The following is a 19,526-nucleotide window of genomic DNA, read 5'->3' as shown; positions in this document are numbered from 1 at the left end:
TGAAAGTGCTGCACTCAGTATGCCAGCAAATTTGGAAAACTCAGCCATGGCCACAGGACTGGAAAAGGTCAGTTTTCATTCCAATCCTAAAGAAAGGCAATGCCAAAGAATGCTCAAACTACCCCACAATTGCACTCATCTCACATGCTAGTAAAGTAATGCTCAAAATTCTCCAAGCCAGGCTTCAGCAATATGTGAACCGTGAACTTCCTGATGTTAAAGCTGGCTTTAGAAAAGGCAGAGAAACCAGAGATCAAATTGCCAACATCCGCTGGATCATGGAAAAAGCAAGAGAGTTCCAGAAAAACATCTATTTCTGCTTTATTGACTATGCCAAAGCCTTTGACTGTGTGGATCACAATGAACTGTGGAAAATTCTGAAAGAGATGGGAATACCAGACCACCTGATCTGCCTCTTGAGAAATTTGTATGCAGGTCAGGAAGCAACTGGACATGGACCAACAGACTGGTTCCAAATAGGAAAAGGAGTACGTCAAGGCTGTATATTGTCACCCTGCTTATTTAACTTATATGCAGAGTACATCATGAGAAACGCTGGACTGGAAGAAGCACAAGCTAGAATATCAATAACCTCAGCTATGCAGATGACACCACCTTTATGGCCGAAAGTGAAGAGGAACTCAAAAGCCTCTTGATGAAAGTGAAAGTGGAGAGTGAAAAAGTTGGCTTAAAGCTCAACATTTAGAAAACGAAGATCATGGAATCTGGTCCCACCACTTCATGGGAAATAGATGGGGAAACAGTGGAAACAGTGTCAGACTTTATTTTTCTGGGCTCCAAAATCACTACAGATGGTGACTATAGCCATGAAATTAAAAGACGCTTACTCCTTGGAAGGAAAGTTATGACCAACCTAGATAGCATATTCAAAAGCAGAGACATTACTTTGCCAACAAAGGTTCATCTAGTCAAGGTTATGGTTTTTCCTGTGGTCATGTATGGATATGAGAGTTGGACTGTGAAGAATGCTGAGCACCGAAGAATTGATGCTTTTGAACTGTGTTGGAGAAGATTCTCAAGAGTCCCTTGGACTGCAAGGAGATCCAACCAGTCCATTCTGAAGGAGATCAGCCCTGGGATTTCTTTGGAAGGAATGATGCTAAAGCTGAAACTCCAGTACTTTGGCCACCTCATGGAAAGGGTTGACTCATTGGAAAAGACTCTGATGCTGGGAGGGATTGGGGGCAGGAGGAGAAGGGGACGACAGAGGATGAGATGGCTGGATGGCATCACTGACTCGATGGATGTAAGTCTCAGTGAACTCCGGGAGTTGGTGATGGACAGGGAGGCTTGGCGTGCTGCGATTCATGGGGTCACAAAGAGTCGGACACGACTGAGTGACTGATCTGATCTGATCTGATCTAGGTTGGACATAACTTTCCTTCCAAGGAGTAAGCGTCTTTTAATTTTATGGCTGCAGTCACCATCTGCAGTGATTTTGGAACCCCCAAAATAGAGGGAGCCTTAGGTGAGGGAATAATTCTGAAATCAGTTTGTGAATCATGACGGGTCATATAAAGGGAAGTAATTATTACTTAGTTTGGGAACATGTAAATGGAAGCGTTTATAGATTTTATAGGCCATGAAAGAGTTCCTTATTTTTTTTTATTGAAGTATAATTGCTTTACAATGTTGTGTTAGTTTCTGCTGTACAGCATCATGGATCAGCCATTTGTGTACATACATCCCCTGTCTCTTGAGCCTCCCTCCCACCACCCCATATCCCACCCCTCTAGATCATCACAGAACACTGAGCTGAGCTACATGTGCTATATAGCAGCTTCCCACTAGCTTTTTACACATAATATTTTACACTATTTTACACATGATAGTGTATCTATGTCAATGTTATGAAAGAGTTCCTTTTAAACTTGCGTTTACCTTGCTCTACAAGACCATATCACATTCAGCAGAAGTCCCTGGTCATGCAGGAAAATCCAACATGGATTGGATTAGCACCTGAGTAGAACCATGAACATTTGTCTAAACTGATGTGTATGATATGCACTTCCTTTAATTAAAAGCATTTAAATGAAACCATGTCCATATTATCAGTGCAGTAGATTTTTGTGATCATTAGCCCATGTTGCCATATTCAGCTTGCCTGTTCACACTGCCAAGCTTAGAACGTCTTAGCATAAGCAAGCAGCTTCTGGCAGCTTCCTGACTGCCTCCAGCTGGACAGTTAACAGAGGGATGCTGCCAATGGGAAACAAATATTTTCCAGGAGCAATGAGGTGGAAAGAGAAATTATCACTCTAAGATTTCATCAGAGAAGAAATCCTACTTGGCTCACAAGGTGTTCTCTCTGCCAACAAACAAATTGCTAAATGCTTTCTGATGTATTCAAGCCTCTTGTTAAAGAGGAAAGGAAAACCAGAGAAAAGGCAGAGGCTTCGTTTTGACAGCACTTTAAATTCTTCAATTTCATGAAAATCTTAGTTATAATCTCACTTCTTGACAAACATTTGGGGCCTTTTCAAAGTGTGGTTTGAGGAGCATGTCAGTAGTACAGACTCTTAGCCCATGCACAGATCCACTGATCAAAATAGTATTTCATCAAGATCCCCCACAATTCATATATACACCTGTCTGGTTCATTACTCCATATTGTACTTTTGCAACCCTTAGAGCAGGAGACAACCTGCAATCATCTAGTTTGGGCTCCTGCTCTTGGGCTGCCAAGTTATTACTATCTGTATGTTGCAGATGAGACTTCTAAAACCCAGGGAGCATAAGCTAGTGGCCTGAAGTCACAGAACTTGATGTCTTCTGCCACAAACACAGCATTCAGTCATATATACCAGCTTTTTCAGGGTCCTTTTGAGAGAATGGATTTCTTGGCCTATATTCATTTCTGGAGAAAAGATAGACTTTGCCTACTCATTTTGGCTTTTGCTCTTCAAACCAGAAAAGATGTTTCAGAGCAATGTTATGATTTTGCCTAAGGGAGAATCAATCCTGACACATAGAATCAAGGCATTGAGTCTTGAGAGCCTAAGGGAGACCTACTTCCAAATGGATCATGGAGCTTTGTTCTGTTCTCTCTCTCTCTCTCTCTCTCTCTCTCTCTCTCTCTCTCTGTGTGTGTGTGTATGTGTGTGTAGCAGGGAGCCCCTTTGGTGCACTGGATCTTATAGATGCAAGATATAAGTCTAAGAAAAACTTACAGAAGTTGCTGTTATATCTGTATATATATGGCATTGTACTGTACTTAATTTAGCTTTCCATACAGAAAGGGTCATGAATATGCATTTTGCCTAAGAAAATTATTTCTTTTCACAGCCTCATGTGTGATGGTGCAGGCTAAGCTAATTAACATAGCTAATTTTAGTCTTAGTTTGAGGGTTTATTTTAGAAAAGGTCACAGTACTGGTGCTAACTTTTAGCTTATTGTGTGAGAGAAGGAAGCATCAGAAAGCTATACAACCAAGCAACTGCTGCACTCCTGCTCCCAAGAATATAAATGTATTGTTGTATTTGAGATTTAGTTCTGCTTAGAGTTAGTGGGACTTAGAGGGTAGCTCAGCTGGTAAAGAATCCGCCTGCACTGCAAGTGACCCTGATTCAATTCCTGGGTTGGAGAGTTCCCCTGGAGAAAGGATAGGCTACCTACTCCAGTATTCTTGGGCTTCCCTGGTGTCTCAAACAGTAAAGAATCTGCCTGAAATGTGGGAGATCTGGGTTCGATCCCTGGATTGAGAAGATCCCCTGGAGGAGGGCAGGGTAGCCCGCTCCAGTAGCAGTCTTGCCTGGAGAATATCCATGGATAGAAGATACTGGTATGCTATAGTCCATGGAGTTGCAAAGAGTCGGACACGACTGAGTGACTAAGCACAGCATAGCAGAGTTAGTGATATGATTAGTGAAGTGGACTTAATCCCTGCTGTGTCAGTGCCTGCTATGGGGAGCTGGGGGTCCATGAGCTGCCTTTCTCTAGGGCTGAAGGGTGGGGGCTGGACATCTATGAAAGTCTTGCTTGCAGAAACTGTATAAAGAAGGTTTGCACAGGTGAGAAGTCTCGGTCTGATGGATCCTTTGGCATGGTCTCAGGGGCAGGTGAAGGAGGCCGAGGCTAGAGTGGGATGGAGTTACTGCCTGTCTCTGCTGAGGCCAGGACTGTGAGGGTGGAGACACAACAGGGCCTGTGGTTTCACCCTCCCTTTCACAGAGTGTGCTGGTGGAGCTGTCCCCAGTCAGTGGAGGGACAGAGGGCCCAAGAGGGGAAGGGACACATATCCTAGGTTTTCAAGAAATCTGGCCAAATTCCAACTGGGGACTGTGGGCCATCCAGCGGATGCCTTGTGAAGATAGAATGTTCTGCATTCTTGTCACAGGAGACTTTCAAGCACTCGAAATGTGGCCAGTGTGACTAGGGGACTGAATTTGTCATTTGTTTCCTTTAATTTTAATTTAAAAGGCACATGTGTCTAATGGCTACCATATTGGACAAGGCAGTTCTAGAAGGAGAGTTCATAAAAGTGTAGAAGATGGAAAGCATGAGGAAGTTCAGGGGAAAATGTAGAGTCCAGGTCACAAAAGCCAAGGTCCTGATCTAAAGGTATATTTGAGAACCATCTGGAAAGCATCAGAAAACTGAAGCTGCTAGACCTCACCCAGGGCCACCCAATCAGAATCCCTTTTGGTGCCACCTTTAACTGAGAGCTACCACATCCATCAGCAAGAGAAGGCCGGTCTAAGAAACTGGGTTGCAACCAGATTATAAAAGGCCTTGATGCCAAGCTAAAGATTCTGTACTCAACTTTATTGGCAGTGGGGTCATCCTTGGTAGGGAAGAGTGATGTATTGAGTGTTTTAGGTAACATTTGTTGCAGCTTGGATAAGACTGAGGTGGTCACAGAACTGAGTATTCATTTCTCCCTCAGGTTCCAGAGTGCTTGTTTCACCAGGGGCTGTGAATGCTTCTACATGCTTCCCTGGACTAAGCATTGGTTCAGAATATTCTTCAGCAAATATGCTGCTGCAAGCCTCCAGCCCCACTAAATTGTGACTGAAAATTACAGTTATCTCCCATGGGCCAGAAGAGGGCTGCATGATGAAATGCTGCTTCTGCAGCAGCCCCTTGGCATATGGCATATGGCCTCCCCAGGACCTCCAGCTGGGGCCCCTGGTCCCCATAAAAGGGATGACTTGCCACAGGGAAGCAGTGATCACTGGTCTTAGGGTATACCCTTCTCCCTTGTAACTTAGAATCTCCAATGACCAGTCTTAGTAGCTGCTGATGAAAACTGTATTCTAGGCCCAGCCGATGACCCACCTCATAACCCTGATAAACCGGTTCACTGTGGGGGTGGAGATGGCTTTTAAAAATTGGAAAGGAAAAATAAAATCCAATTTAAGTTGAGGTTTAGAAATTGACAAAATGCCTTTTCCAAAAGAGCAAAATTTCAGGGTCAGTTCTTTCCTTCTAATAGTGTAGGGAAGATGTGTCCAGAGGTGAGAGACTGGTGTCTTTACTAGCTCCCAGGAGGACAGAAGCCTGGGGTTTAGGAATGATCCTTGTTTACTTGATGGAGTCAAGCTGCCTCTGCCAAAGGAGTAGTTTCTCTAGCTCTGCAGTTGGCCCTTTTTGTATAAATGCTGCTTTTATAAGATTGCTGGGAGAAATATCAACAACCTCAGATATGCAGATGATACCAATCTTGTGGCAGACAGTGAAGCGAACCTTTAAGCCTCTTGATGAGGGTGAAAGAAGAGAATGAAAAAGCTGGCTTGAAAATCAACATTAAAAAAACTAAGATCATGGCATCCAGTCCCATCACTTCATGGCAAATAGAAGGGGAAAAAGTGGAAGCAGTGACAGATTTCCTTTTCTTGGGCTCCAAAATCACTGTGGATGGTGACTACAGCCATGAAATTCAAAGGTACTTGCTCCTTGGAAGGAAAGCTGTGACAAGCTTAGACAACACGTTAAAAAGCAGAGATATCACTTTGCTGACAAAGGTCCATATTGTTAAAGCTATTGTTTTTCCAGTTGTCCTGTATGGATGTGAGAGCTGGACTATAAAGGCTTAGTACTGAAGAATTAATGCTTTCAAACTGTGATGCTGGAGAAGACTCTTGAGAGTCTCTTGGTCTGCAGGGACATCAAACCAGTCAATTCTAAAGGAAATCAACCCTGAATATTCACTGGAAGAGTGATGCTGGAGCTGAAGCTCTAATACTTTGGCCACCTGATGTGAAGAGCCAACTCATTGGGAAAGACCCTGATGCTGGGAAAGACTGAAGGCAAAAGGAGAAATAGAAGCAGAGGATGAGATGGTTAGGTAACATCACTGAGTAAATGGACACGAATGTGAGCAACCTCTGGGAGATAGTGGAGGACAGAGGAGCCTGGCATGCTGTAGTCCATGGGGTCACAAAGAGTTGGACACAACTTAGCAACTAAACAGCAATAAGCGGTAATAATAATGGTCATTTATTAGTACCTACTAGGTGCAGGACATTATTCTGTATAGAACATTTTAAGAAGATCTTAAGCAGGACAAGTAAACTAGACCTCAAGAGATAAAAGATATAGCTGTCTGAAATATAATTGATAGCTGAAAAAGGACTTCCTTTCACAGTATCCATAGATGTGGGCTCTATTGATTTCTAGAAAATCTAAGGATTAAATGTATAATATAAAAGAATATAATCTTGCTGGCATCTGGTTGTTTTCCTTTAAGGAGTGTTTACATTATTAGCTTTTAGGATTGAAGGTATTCTTAATATTATTTTAATACCACTAATCTTTGGTTGGGTTGCTTAGAAGCAGAGGCTGAGATGGTTATTCTGTAGTGTGTGTCTTCTTGGGTAGAGTAGGGTGAGGGTTGTGTCAGGGCAGGGCAGTGGAGGTTGTTGAGCAAAAATGTGGTCCAGCTACAGACTAGCCCTGCCTGACCCCACAGTAGCTCAAACAGGAGTGACACCTCAGAGTTGGTTCCATCTTGAGTTAGTCAGCCATTGGCCAGAACTGTTCCTGGGTGGAGGTGAAATATAACCTCTTTGATAAGGTAATTCTTTGATCTAAGAGCAGTTGTCTAGAGAAGGAGGCATCTGTGCCCTGTTAGAAGTAGGTATGGACTGAACTGAGTTCCCTTAATTTAGATGTTGAAGCCCTAACCCCCAGGACCTCAAAATGTGACTGTATTTGGAGACTGGGCCTTTAAAGAGGCAATTAATTTGAAATGAGACTGTTAGGTCAAGGCCCAAATCCATTCTGACTAGTGTCCTTATAAGAAGAGGAGACTTGGACACAAGCGATGCCCACACACTTGCAAGCCAAGGAGAAACCAAAGTTGCCAGCACCTTGATCTTGGACTTCTAGCCTCCAGAACTATGAGAAAATACATTTCTGTGGTTTAAGCCTTCTGTCGTGGCAAACCTAGCAGACCATAACTCAGCACCTGGAGGATGAGCAGGCCAACACTCGCAGGTGGAGTGTGTTTGTTAAGGAGCTTTGTGTGGAACATCAATAGCATTCACCACACACACTTACAAATCAGGAAACTGTGGCCAGAGGCGTGAAGTGGGTGCCCAAGGTGATACAGTCAACAAACAACAAAGTTGAACTTCAGTCTCTGTAGCTGATCCTCCTAATCACTATTGCGCAGTCTTTCTCAGAAGCAGCAGATATTACCAGTTAACTTGGGCTCCATTTCTGTCTTTTTTACCCTAATTTGTGCCCACCTTACATGAGATGGAGCTCCTTGGGGAAACCTAGCCAGATCAGCATAGACAATGTCTGTATCTAAGTGCCTTCTAAAAGCGTTGTCTTTTACCCTGTTGTGTGAGAATGTTGTAGCATATTAACCTCAGGTTTTCCCTACATATGTGATGATGTCTTTATTTCAAATGTTTTTCATTAAAAAATGAATTAGGACAATCTTTTTCATATCCACACATGCTGTTTTAGGAAAATAAGAAATTCTGAGATCTGCCTCGTCAGTGTAATTATGATGTCATTCTGAGCACTGGCACTGAACCTGGTCTTTGCAGAGGTCACATCATGATCTAACAGTAGATCATGGTTTGTGTTTATTATAACTTGGCTCAGTATTTTCTGGCTCAGTGTAATAAAGCCATTGCCTCATTCAGAAAGTTAGGAAAGAAAGGAAAAATAAAGAAGGGTATCTCTGGGCAGCTGCCTGCTACCAAGACCCCAACTTGCCTCGCTGTAGCTAAAATACAGATAATCTTCTCTTTAAGAAGAGATTCTCCCCCACCACACATACCGCCTTTTTACAGGATATGGCAAAAACATCTTAAAAAGTGTCTTGTGGATATTGTTGACTTCCTTAGAGAAGAGGCAGAAAAGTGCAATTAAAAATGCATTTTAAATGTTGGATTTCGCAAATCACAAGTCATTTGGTCCTCAGACATTAATCAATTCCAACAGTATTGTTAGATGTGCAGAGAGAGCCAGAGTGTTCTTGCAGCTGGAGTAGAGTCTGGGGCACCTGACAGAAGCCACTGTCTAATGTGAGTGCCATCACAGGCTGGGCAGTATTAAACTGAGTCCTCAAACTTGCAGGCCTGTGGAATATAGCTGGAGAGGGTAGTATGAGGAAGGCATACTTTACTGTTTGGAGTTATGACTCCATCTGAGATATAAGGTCAGCAGATGTGAGAAACTGGGACAGAGTAGGTCTTTCATGGGGAAAAAAATTCCTTATCTTTTACTGATCTTCCTCCTCCCTTTTGCTGACCCTCCCTAAAATAAACATCAGAAAATTCTTTGCAGGAGATACTGTGTGGTAGTTTGAAAGTTTTCATCTCTTAGACATGTAAGCATTCACTTCTTCAATAAGAAGTTTGAATGTCTGCTTTGAAACATGGGTTTGAGATGCCATGAAGAAGAAGATGAACACAACTCCTTCCCTGTGGGAGCTTACTGTCTACATTGTGCTAAATTAGTGGTTCTTAAATTTAAATGTGTCGGGATCCTCTGGAGGACTTTTAAAATGTGAATTGCTGGACCCTCACTGCAGTTTCTGGTCCAGTAGGTCTGGGAGGTCCGAGAATCTGCGTTTTTAATAAGATCCTGGGCGATGCTGCTGTTATTTGTCTTCTGGGATATGCTTTTGAGAACCATTGTGCTAAGCTTGCTCCCTGCATTTGCTCAAAGCATACATATTGGATGGCTAGAATCATTTAGGGTAGTGGTGAGCTCACAGGCTCACATAATTCCTCCCACATAACTAAGTTTCTTTAAAGGAAATTTGGTTTTGCCTTTAAGCAAAGTTCTTACCTTATTGGCTCTTTACAAAATTCTTTAATATATTGATGATCATTTTAGAAGTTTAAAGTGCTGGTGCAATAATAGACAAAGTATTGGGGAATTTATCTTTAAACAGTTGTATGTCATTTTCTTCTTGAAGGTCCAAAAGATAGAGCAGTAGTTCTCATAGTATGTTGCAGCATCTTTGTGTAGAGTTCAGGCCCCACCTCAGAGCAGCTAAATCTGAATCAGTGGGCTTTGGGGCCAAGAATCTGTTTTACAAAGGCCTCCAGGCGATCCTGACCCACAGTCCACCTTGAGCATATCTGAGACAGAGTTGGACTGAGTAGCAGTGGGATTGAGACTGAGTGAGGGGCCCCTGGCATTCAATAGTCCTAGCTCCCTTCAGATAATTTACCAGGATGACTATGCGTCAGTTTTTCTATCTCATTAAGTCAAAGGTCTGTCCCTTGTTGTATGACATCTTTCAGAGTTATGAGGAAGATAATCACAATTATTATTTATGACATTTAAATTTCATAAATAATGATGGAAATATGAAAATAACAATGAAAATAATGTGGTAAGTAGATGAAAATTCCTAGCTAATCATAAAACTTCTTTGTCTTGTTCACTTAAGAAGGCTTTCTTATCTCTCCTCCTTGCTATTCTTTGGAGCTCTGCATTCAATTAGGTATATCTTTTCCTTTCTCCTTTGCCTTTTGCTTCTCTTCTTTCCTCAACTACTTGTAAGCCTTCCTCAGACAACCATTTTGCCTTCGTATATTTCTTTTTTCTTGGAATTATTTTGGTCACCGCCTCCTGTACAGTGTTACAAACCTCTGTCCATAGTTCTTCAGGCGCTCTGTCTATCAGATCTAAGCCCTTGAATCTATTTGTCATTTCCACTGTTTAATAAGGGATTTGATTTAGGTCATACCTGGATGGCTTAGTGGTTTTTCCCTACTTTATTCAATTTAAGTCTTAATTTTGCAATAAGGAGCTCATGATCTGACCCACAGTCAGCTCCTGGTCTTGTTTTTGCTTACTGTATAGGGCGTCTCCATTTTTTGATGCAAAGAAATAGAGGAAAACAATAGAATGGGAAAGACTAGAGATCTCTTCAAGAAAATTAGAGATATCAAGAGAACATTTCATGCAAAGATGGGCACAATAAAGGACAGAAATGGTAAGGACCTAGCAGAAACAAAAGAGATTAGAAGAGGTGGCAAGAATACACAGAAGAACTGTACAAAAAGGCCTTAATGATGTGGATAACCATAATGGTGGTGTCACTCACCTAGAGCCAGACATCCTGGAGTGTGAAGTCAAGTGGGCCTTAGGAAGCCTTTACCATGAACAAAGCTAGTGGAGGTGATGGAATTCCAGCTGAGCTATTTCAAATCCTGAAAGATGATGCTGTGAAAGTGCTGCATGTATATGACAGCAAATTTGGAAAACTCAGCAGTGGCCACAGGACTGGAAAAGGTCAGTTTTCATTCCAATCCCAAAGAAAGGTAATGCCAAAGAATGTTCTAACTAACACACAACTGTGCTCATTTCACGTGCTAACAAGGTAATGCTCAAAATCCTTCAAGCTAAGCTTCAACAGTACAAGATCCAAAAATTCTAGATGTACAAGCTGGATTTAGAAAAGGCAGAGGAACAAGTGATCAAATTGCCAACATCCATTGGATCATAGATAAAGCAAGTGAATTTCAGGAAAACATCTACCTCTGCTTCATTAACTGCACTAAAGCCTTTGTGTGGATCACAACAAACTGGAAAATTCTTAGAGAGTTGGGAATACCAGACTACCTTGCCTGCCTCCTGAGAAACCTGTGGCAGATCAAGAAACAACAGTTAAAACCGGATATGGAACAACAGACTGGCTCAAAATTGAGAAAGGAGTATGTCAAGGCTTTAACTTATACGCAGAGTACATCATGCAAAATGCTGAGCTGGATGAATCACAAACTGATATCAAGACTGCTGGGAGAAATATCGATAACCTCAGATATGCAGATGATACCACCTTAATGGCAGAAAGTGAAGAGGAACTAAAAAGCTTCTTGATGAAGGTGAAAGAAGAACATGAAAAAGCTGGCTTAAAACTCAACATTCAAAAAACTAATATCATGGCATCTGGTCCCATCACTTCATGGCAAATAGATGGGGAAACAAGGGAAACAGTGACAAACTTTATTTTCTTGGGCTCCAAAATCACCATGGATGGTGACTGCAGCCATGAAATTAAAAGACGCTTAGTCTTTGGAAGAAAAGCTGTGACAACATAGAGACATCACTTTGCTGGCGAACGTCTGTCTAGTCAAAGCTATGGTTTTTCTAGTAGTCATGTTCAGATGTGAGAGTTAGACAATAAAAAAGGCTGAGAATTGATGCTTTTGAACTGTGATGTTGGAGAAGACTCTTGAGAGTCCCTTGGACTGCAAGGAGAAGAACCTTGCAGTCAATCCTAAAGGAAATCAATCCTGAATATTCATTGGAAGGACTGATGCTGAAGCTGAAGCTCCAATACTTTGGTCACCTGATGCAAAGAGCTGACTCACTGGAAAAGACCCTGATGCCGGGAAAGATTGAGGAGATGATGAGAAGGGGATGAGAGAGAAGGTGGTTGGATGGCATCGTTGATTCAATGGACGTGAGTTTGAGGAAACTCCTGGAGATAGTGAAAGACAGGGAAGGCTGATATGCTGCAGTCCAGGGGTCACAGAGAATCAAACATGACTGACTGATTGAACAACAGCAACCATAAAATAGCACTAATGCAGTGGAATAAAGATAGGATTCAGGTAATTTACATTTCCAGTCCGCCATGTATTCAGCTGTGTGACATGTGGTTGGTTATTAGCCTGTCTCTCACTTTATTTAAAAATTGAGGTAAAAAGGTTGTCCTGGTCTAAGTTGAATCACTGTTGCAGTGATAAAGTAGAATAATGGATATGAATGTGCATTTAAAAACAATCTATAAAGTGCTGTGACTCTGGCCTGCTAATTCATGGTTTTGTTATTCCCCATCATTAAAATGGGAATAGGCCCCTATAACTCTATAGAGATTGTGAGTAGTGAGACAACTAATATCACAACAATTTGAGCTCAGATCCCCTGGAGAAGGAAATGACAATCCATTCCAGTATTCTTGCCTGGGAAATCCCATGGACAGCGGAGCCTGGCAGGCTATAGTCCATGGTGTTGCAAACGAATCAGACACAACTTAGTGGCTGAACAGTAGCAACAACAAAAGTAAAGTTTATTTCTTCATTTATTGTCTGTAACATATAAATGTTGTAAGGTGTGGAGATATTATAAGATCGTATGCATTTTATTATAGTGCTTCTATAATAGTATATGCTAGTACTTTTGTTTGAACTAGTCACATCCTGGAGAACTTTTCACATTGTGGCCCTCAGGCCAGCAGCACCAGCATCCCCCGGGCACTTGTCAGAAATGCATGTTTCCAGGCCTCTCTCCTGACTGGCTGGATCAGGGCCCTATGTGGGTCCCAGCAGTCCATGTTTTAACAAGCCCTGCAGGTGATCCTGCTGCTCACTTAAGTCTTAGAGGAAGGGCTTTATTAGGGTCTCTGTTGAAGGGTCTGATAAAGAGCAACCTTTTCCCAGGACAGGGTAACTATCTCTCTTTTTCTCCAGCATGGATATGCAACAACTGTGTCCAAGCTGGGGCAGCCATTGTTAGATTCCTGCGTAAATGTATCCGTCACCACTGCCCAGTGTAGTGGAGATCAGGATGCTGGTCCCAAGCATCTGTCAGGAGGCTGACTTTAGGGTATGAGAAAATGAAAGCTATTTATCTCAGACCATTTTCCCTTCCATGACAGCAGAAATGAGCCTTTGCCTAACAAGGCTTCACACTGGACCAGTGTCTGAAAAACACACAATTTGACAAATAGCATGAGCTGACTTCTTTCTTCCGATTTTTCCACTTGAAAATGCACCCTTTTCTGAGCCTCACCAAGTTAGTGGTATTTGAGTAAGAAACACTGGTGATGGGTTCATCCTGGTCTATTTCATGACTTGGACACCTGTCCGTTTCTTCCCTCCTCTTCTCCCTGGGAGGGGATGCTTGAAGGAGAGAGAAAGGAACTGATTGTGCGCAGGGAGCCATGTTATGGGAAGGGCTCAATATTTAGTAAGAGAAACACTTGTCTGTGGGGTAGAGCTGTGGTATGATCCAGCTGCCACCTGCTTTTCTAAATAAAGTTCACAGCCAATGGAGCACAGCCATGCTCATGCATTTATTGTCTATCTCTGCTTTCACACTACAAAGAGTTGGGTAGCTGTGACAGGGACTGTATACCCTGCAAGACCTAACACTTTTTCTGTCAAGCCCTTAAAAGAGCAAGTTTGTTCACCCCTGTCGTAGAGGTTCCCTCTAAGCTGCCTGGAGGAGCCAGGATGGAACCAGAGACAGGAAGGTGATGGGAGGAGAGGAGGGTGTAAAATGCCCGGAGTCCCTCTGGAGTCCAGCAGTCAGAAGAGCAGTGGGAGGAGCCACTCCTTACTACCTTTGGTGTTGAGCACTGTGTAGATTTTGAGAAGTGATTCTATTTAAAATATTGTTAAAATTTTTAACTTGGCATCCATTTGTGATTGCCTGATATTTATTTTCTTCCTGGTGTTGAGCATTACAGACAAAACTACAGAGTTTTACGTTCAGTGTCGGTAGCTCACATTTCCTGGACGCATACCATGTGCACTGATAGCTGCATTATCACACTATGTAATGTTCACCATGATTCAATGAGACGAGTGCTATCTTCCCCACTCTATAGATGAGAAAACTGAAGGGCAGAAAGTTTACATAACACCCAGCATCAAGAGCCTCAGTTTAAATGTGGGTCTTTTTGATGCCAAAGTCAGCATTCTAAACCAGTGTTTTTCAAATTCTGGGTTGAGAAATCAATTTAGCAAGTTGCAACTAGCATTAAAAAAGAGAGAGAGAGAGAAATCATTTAATAGTATGCAAAATGCCAGAGTGTGTCATTTGTAGTATGGGTAAATCTTGATGCATGAAGCTTTTGTTTCAATTGTAAAGATGTTTTTTTATAAACACAAATCCAAGCACATTTCTGTACCCTGGGCAGCAATGTAAATGACATGTCTTACTGTCTCAGAGTCAATCTTGAAAGCGAATATTCTTTCCTGAAAGTGGGGCGTGGGGGACAGAGAAACAGAGGGACAAAATATGAGTGAGTCAGTGAATGAATAACTGTCAAAGAGAGACAGACTCATGGAGAGGACATGGGAGGAAGTAGGATGACAGAGAATGGACATCTCTGTGGATGAGACACAGAGACCTAGGCAGAGGCCGAGGATGGCGGGGAAGAGAGGCAGGACGTCCACTCAGCGAGTGCGTGCCCCTGCATGAAGGCAAAACTGGAGACCTGAATTGTCCTCCCGGTAGATATTGGTTTTCATATACTTCTCTTGCTGTGATCCTTTGGTCATTCTGAGTGTGAGTAAAATAAAGATTTTTATAAAAAATGGCCCCTACGCACAAATACTCTGTTTCATATGCTGCTCAACTGATAATAGGTGATCGGAGGGGAAAACAGACTGTGTTGGAGTTACTGAGAGAAACTGAGTTTCCTAAAGAATTGGCAAAGGTGTTTTTGAATATGTGTATTAATAATTCTTTGGCAATGCCAAAGAACGCTCAAACTACCGCACAACTGCACTCATCTCACATGCTAGTAAAGTAATGCTCAAAATTCTCCAAACCAGGCTTCAGCAATACATGAATTGTGAACTTCCAGATGTTCCAGCTGGCTTTAGAAAAGGCAGAGGAACCAGAGATCAAATTGCCAACATCCGCTGGATCATGGAAAAAGCAAGAGAGTTCCAGAAAAACATCTATTTCTGTTTTATTGACTATGCCAAAGCCTTTGACTGTGTGGATCACAATGAACTGTGGAAAATTCTGAAAGAGATGGGAATACCAGACCACCTGACTTGCCTCTTGAGAAATCTGTATGCAGGTCAGGAAGCAACAGTTGGAACTGGACATGGAACAACAGACTGGTTCCAAATAGGAAAAGGAGTGTGTCAAGGCTGTATATTGTCACCCTGCTTATTTAACTTATATGCAGAGTACATCATGAGAAACGCTGGACTGGAAGAAGCACAAGCAGGAATCAAGATTGCCGGGAGAAATATAAATAACCTCAGCTATGCAGATGACACCACCCTTATGGCAGAAAGTGAAGAGGAACTAAAAGGCCTCTTGATGAAAGTGAAAGTGGAGAGTGAAAAAGTTGGCTTAAAGCTCAACATTCAGAAAATGAAGATCATGGCATCCGGTCCCATCACTTCATGGGAAATAGATGGGGAAACAGTGGAAACAGTGTCAGACTTTGTTTTTCTGGGCTCCAAAATCACTACAGATGGTGACTGCAGCCATGAAATTAAAAGATGCTTACTCCTTGGAAGGAAAGTTATGACCAACCTAGATAGCATATTCAAAAGCAGAGACGTTACTTTGCCAACAAAGGTCTGGCTAGTCAAGGCTATGGTTTTTCCTGTGGTCATGTATGGATGTGAGAGTTGGACTGTGAAGAAGGCTGAGTGCTGAAGAATTGATGCTTTCGAACTATGGTGTTGGAGAAGACTCTTGAGAGTCCCTTGGACTGCAAGGAGATCCAACCAGTCCATTCTGAAGGAGATCAGCCCTGGGATTTCTTTGGAAGGAATGATGCTAAAGCTGAAACTCCAGTACTTTGGCCACCTCATGCGAAGAGTTGACTCATTGGAAAAGACTCTAATGCTGTGCGGGATTGGGGGCAGGAGGAGAAGGGGATGATGGAGGATGAGATGGCTGAATGGCATCACTGACTCGATGGACATGAGTCTGTGTGAACTCTGGGAGTTGGTGATGGACAGGGAGGCCTGGAATGCTGCGATTCATGGGGTTGCAAAGAGTCAGACAGGACTGAGTGACTGAACTGAACTGAATTCTTGTTTTTGAGCTGGCCAGTTTTAATTCCATGGTACTGCCTCTTGTGTTCTATGCAAAATCATAGATAGCAAAGATTTTAAAACATTCAATTGTCAGGGCTTTCTACATCCACTAAGTATTTTACTTTCAAGGGATTCTGGAATCAGTTAATGAAAAGTTCGTTTTTATAGATGTGGAAATTGATGGAACATTTGATAAAGTTTCCCTATACACAGATGCTTTCATATGAATCATATTATTGAATCTTCATAGCTACCCTGTTAGATTACCTTTTGTCCGCTTCACTAGGAAAAAAAAAAAAAAAAAAGAGCTCAGCAAATTCAAATTCCTCACTCAAGTTTCTTATTTAAGAGGTGGCAGAGCTAGATTCTAACCTTGATTCTCTAACACCAAATTCCATATTTTCCACAATAGACATAAAATAATAGTCTCAGGTGGTACCAGTGGTAAAGAATTCATCTGCCAATGCAGGAGATACAAGAGATGCTGGTTTGATCACTGGGCCAAGAAGATCCCCTGGAGTAGGAAACAGCAGTGCACTCCAGTATTCTTACCAGGAAAATTCCATGGACAGAGGAGACTGGCACGCTGCAGTCCATGGGGTCCAACTCTTTGTTGGACATGACTGAGCACACATGCACTAGGCATAAAATATCAACAATGGGATGAAAACCAGTGCTCTGTGTTACAGTTTAGAAGGATAATTTTGTTTTTAAGTCAGTCAGTTCAGTCACACAGTCATGTCCGACTCTGCAACCCCATGGACTGCAGCATGACAGGCTTCTCTGTCCATCACCAAATACTGGACCTTGCTAAAACTCATGTCCATCGAGTCGGTGATGCCATCTAACCATCTCATCCTCTGTCATCCCCTTCTCCTCCTGCCTTCAATCTTTCCCAACATCAGGGTCTTTCCCAATGGGTCAGTTCTTCGCATCAGGTGGCCAAAATATTGGAGTTTCAGCTTCAGCATCAGTCCTTCCAATGAATATTCAGGACTGATTTCCTTTAGGATGGACTGGTTGGATCTCCTTGCAGTCCAAGGGACTCTCAAGAGTCTTCTCCAACACCACAGTTCAAAAGCATCAGTTCTCTGGCACTCAGCTTTCCTGATAGTCCAACTCTCATATCCATACTTGACTACGGGAAAAACCATAGCTTTGACTAAGTGGACATTTGTCAGCAAAGTAATATCTCTGCTTTTTAATGTGCTATCTAGGTTGGTCATAACCTTTCTTCCAAGGAGTAAGCGTCTTTTAATTTCATGGCTGTAGTCACCACCTACAGTGATTTTGGAGCCCCCCAAAATTAAGTATTTGTTTCCATTGTTTCCCCATCTATTTGCCATGAAGTGCTGGGACCGGATTTCATGATCTTCGTCTTTTGAATGTTGAGTTTTAAGCCAACTTTTTCACTCTCCTCCTTATGGTAGAAAGTGAAGAGGAACTAAAGAACCTCTTGATGAAGGTGAAAGAGGAGAGTGAAAAGCTGGCCTAAAACTCAACATTCTAAAACCTAAGATCATGGCATCTGGTCCCATCACTTCATGGCAAATAGATGGGGAAGCAATGGAAATAGCGACAGACTTTATTTTCCTGGGCTCCAGAATCACTGAAGATGGTGACTGCAGTCATGGAATTCAAAGATGCTTGTTCCTTGGAAGAAAAGTTATGACCAACCTAGACAGCATATTAAATAGCAGAGACATTACATTACCAACAAACATCTGTCTAGTCAAAGCTATGGTTTTTCCAGTAGTCATGTATCAATGTGAGAGTTGGACCATAAACAAGGCTGAGCATCAAAGAATTGATGCTTTTGAACGGTGGAGAAGACTCTTGAGAGTCCCTTGGACTGCAAGGAGATCCAACCAGTCCATCCTAAAGGAAATCAGTCCTGAATATTCATTGGAAGGACTGATGCTGAAGCTTAAACTCCAATATTTTGGCCACCTGATGCAAAGAACTGACCCATTGGAAAAGATCCTGATGCTGGGAAAGATTGAAGGCAGGTGGAGAAGAGGATGAGAAAGGTTGAGATGATTGGATGGCATCACCGACTCGATGGACATGAGTTTTAGCAAGGTCCGGAGTTGGTGATGGACAGAGAAGCCTGGTGTGCTGCAGTCCAAGGGGTCACAAAGAGGCAGACACAGCTGAGCGACCAAACAACAACAAGAACAACTAATGTGTACAAAGCCTAAATGCCCATGGTTTTAATAAGGTAGAGAGAGTACCATTATTTAACTTTCTCCCTTCCCCAAGGATATTTCTTATTTCTAGACTCCCATTAGCAAATTGGAATTGATATCACTGTACTTTTTTAGGGTCTTGGATTTTGAATGGACTGACAGATCCATTCTTAGCCTTTCTTGGTTGAAGACCATTATAAGCACCAACCAGACTTTCCTAGTGGCTCAGTGGTAAAGAATCCACCTGCCAATGCAGGAGACACAGGTTCGATCCTTGGATCAGGAAGATCCCCTGGAGAAGGAAATGGCAACCCACTACAGTTTTCTTGCCTGGGAAATCCCATGGGCAGAGGCACCAGGCGGGCTGCAGTCCATGGGGTTACAAAAAGTCAAGCATGACTTAGCAACTGAACAGTAACAACAATATTTCTAGTTGGTAATAATATTGCATTGAGTAACATAGGTAGCACTTCCTGGCAGCAGCTTAACTGGGTGGCCTTTCCCTGTGTTTTTGTTGTTGTTGTTTTTAATTAAGAATGAATGGATAAGAAAGCTGTGGTACATATACACGATGGAGTATTACTCAGCCATTAAAAAGAATACATTTGAATCAGTTCTAATGAGGTGGATGAAACTGGAGCCTGTTATACAGAGTGAAGTAAGCCAGAAGGAAAAACACCAATACAGTATACTAACGCATATATATGGAATTTAGAAAGATGATAACAATAACCCTGTGTACGAGACAGCAAAAGAGACACTGATGTATGGAACAGTCTTATGGACTCTGTGGAAGAGGGAGAGGGTGGGAAGATTTGGGAGAATGGCATTGAAACATGTAAAATATCATGTATGAAACGAGATCCCAGTCCAGGTTCAATGCACAATACTGGATGCTTGGGGCTAGTGCACTGGGATGACCCAGAGAGATGGTATGGGGAGGGAGGAGGGTTCAGGATGGGGAGCACATGTATACCTGTGATGGATTCATTTTGATATTTGGCAAAACAAATACAATTATGTAAAGTTTAAAAATAAAATAAAATTTAAAAAAATATCCATTATAATAAAAGGCAAAAAAAAAAAATGCTTCAT

General features: G+C 42.2%; 1 protein-coding gene across 14 annotated transcripts in view; it reads left to right on the top strand.

The window, feature by feature from the left end:
* Positions 1-19,526, top strand: part of NEK11 (NIMA related kinase 11) — a 273,343-nt gene that overhangs the window by 164,523 nt on the left and 89,294 nt on the right. The window lies entirely within an intron of this gene.

Source organism: Bos indicus x Bos taurus, chromosome 1 (genome assembly GCF_003369695.1).
Source record: "Bos indicus x Bos taurus breed Angus x Brahman F1 hybrid chromosome 1, Bos_hybrid_MaternalHap_v2.0, whole genome shotgun sequence".
Classification (NCBI taxonomy): domain Eukaryota; kingdom Metazoa; phylum Chordata; class Mammalia; order Artiodactyla; family Bovidae; genus Bos; species Bos indicus x Bos taurus.
Note: the sequence above shows the minus strand (reverse complement) of the source record. Positions and strands in the feature narration are given on the sequence as shown.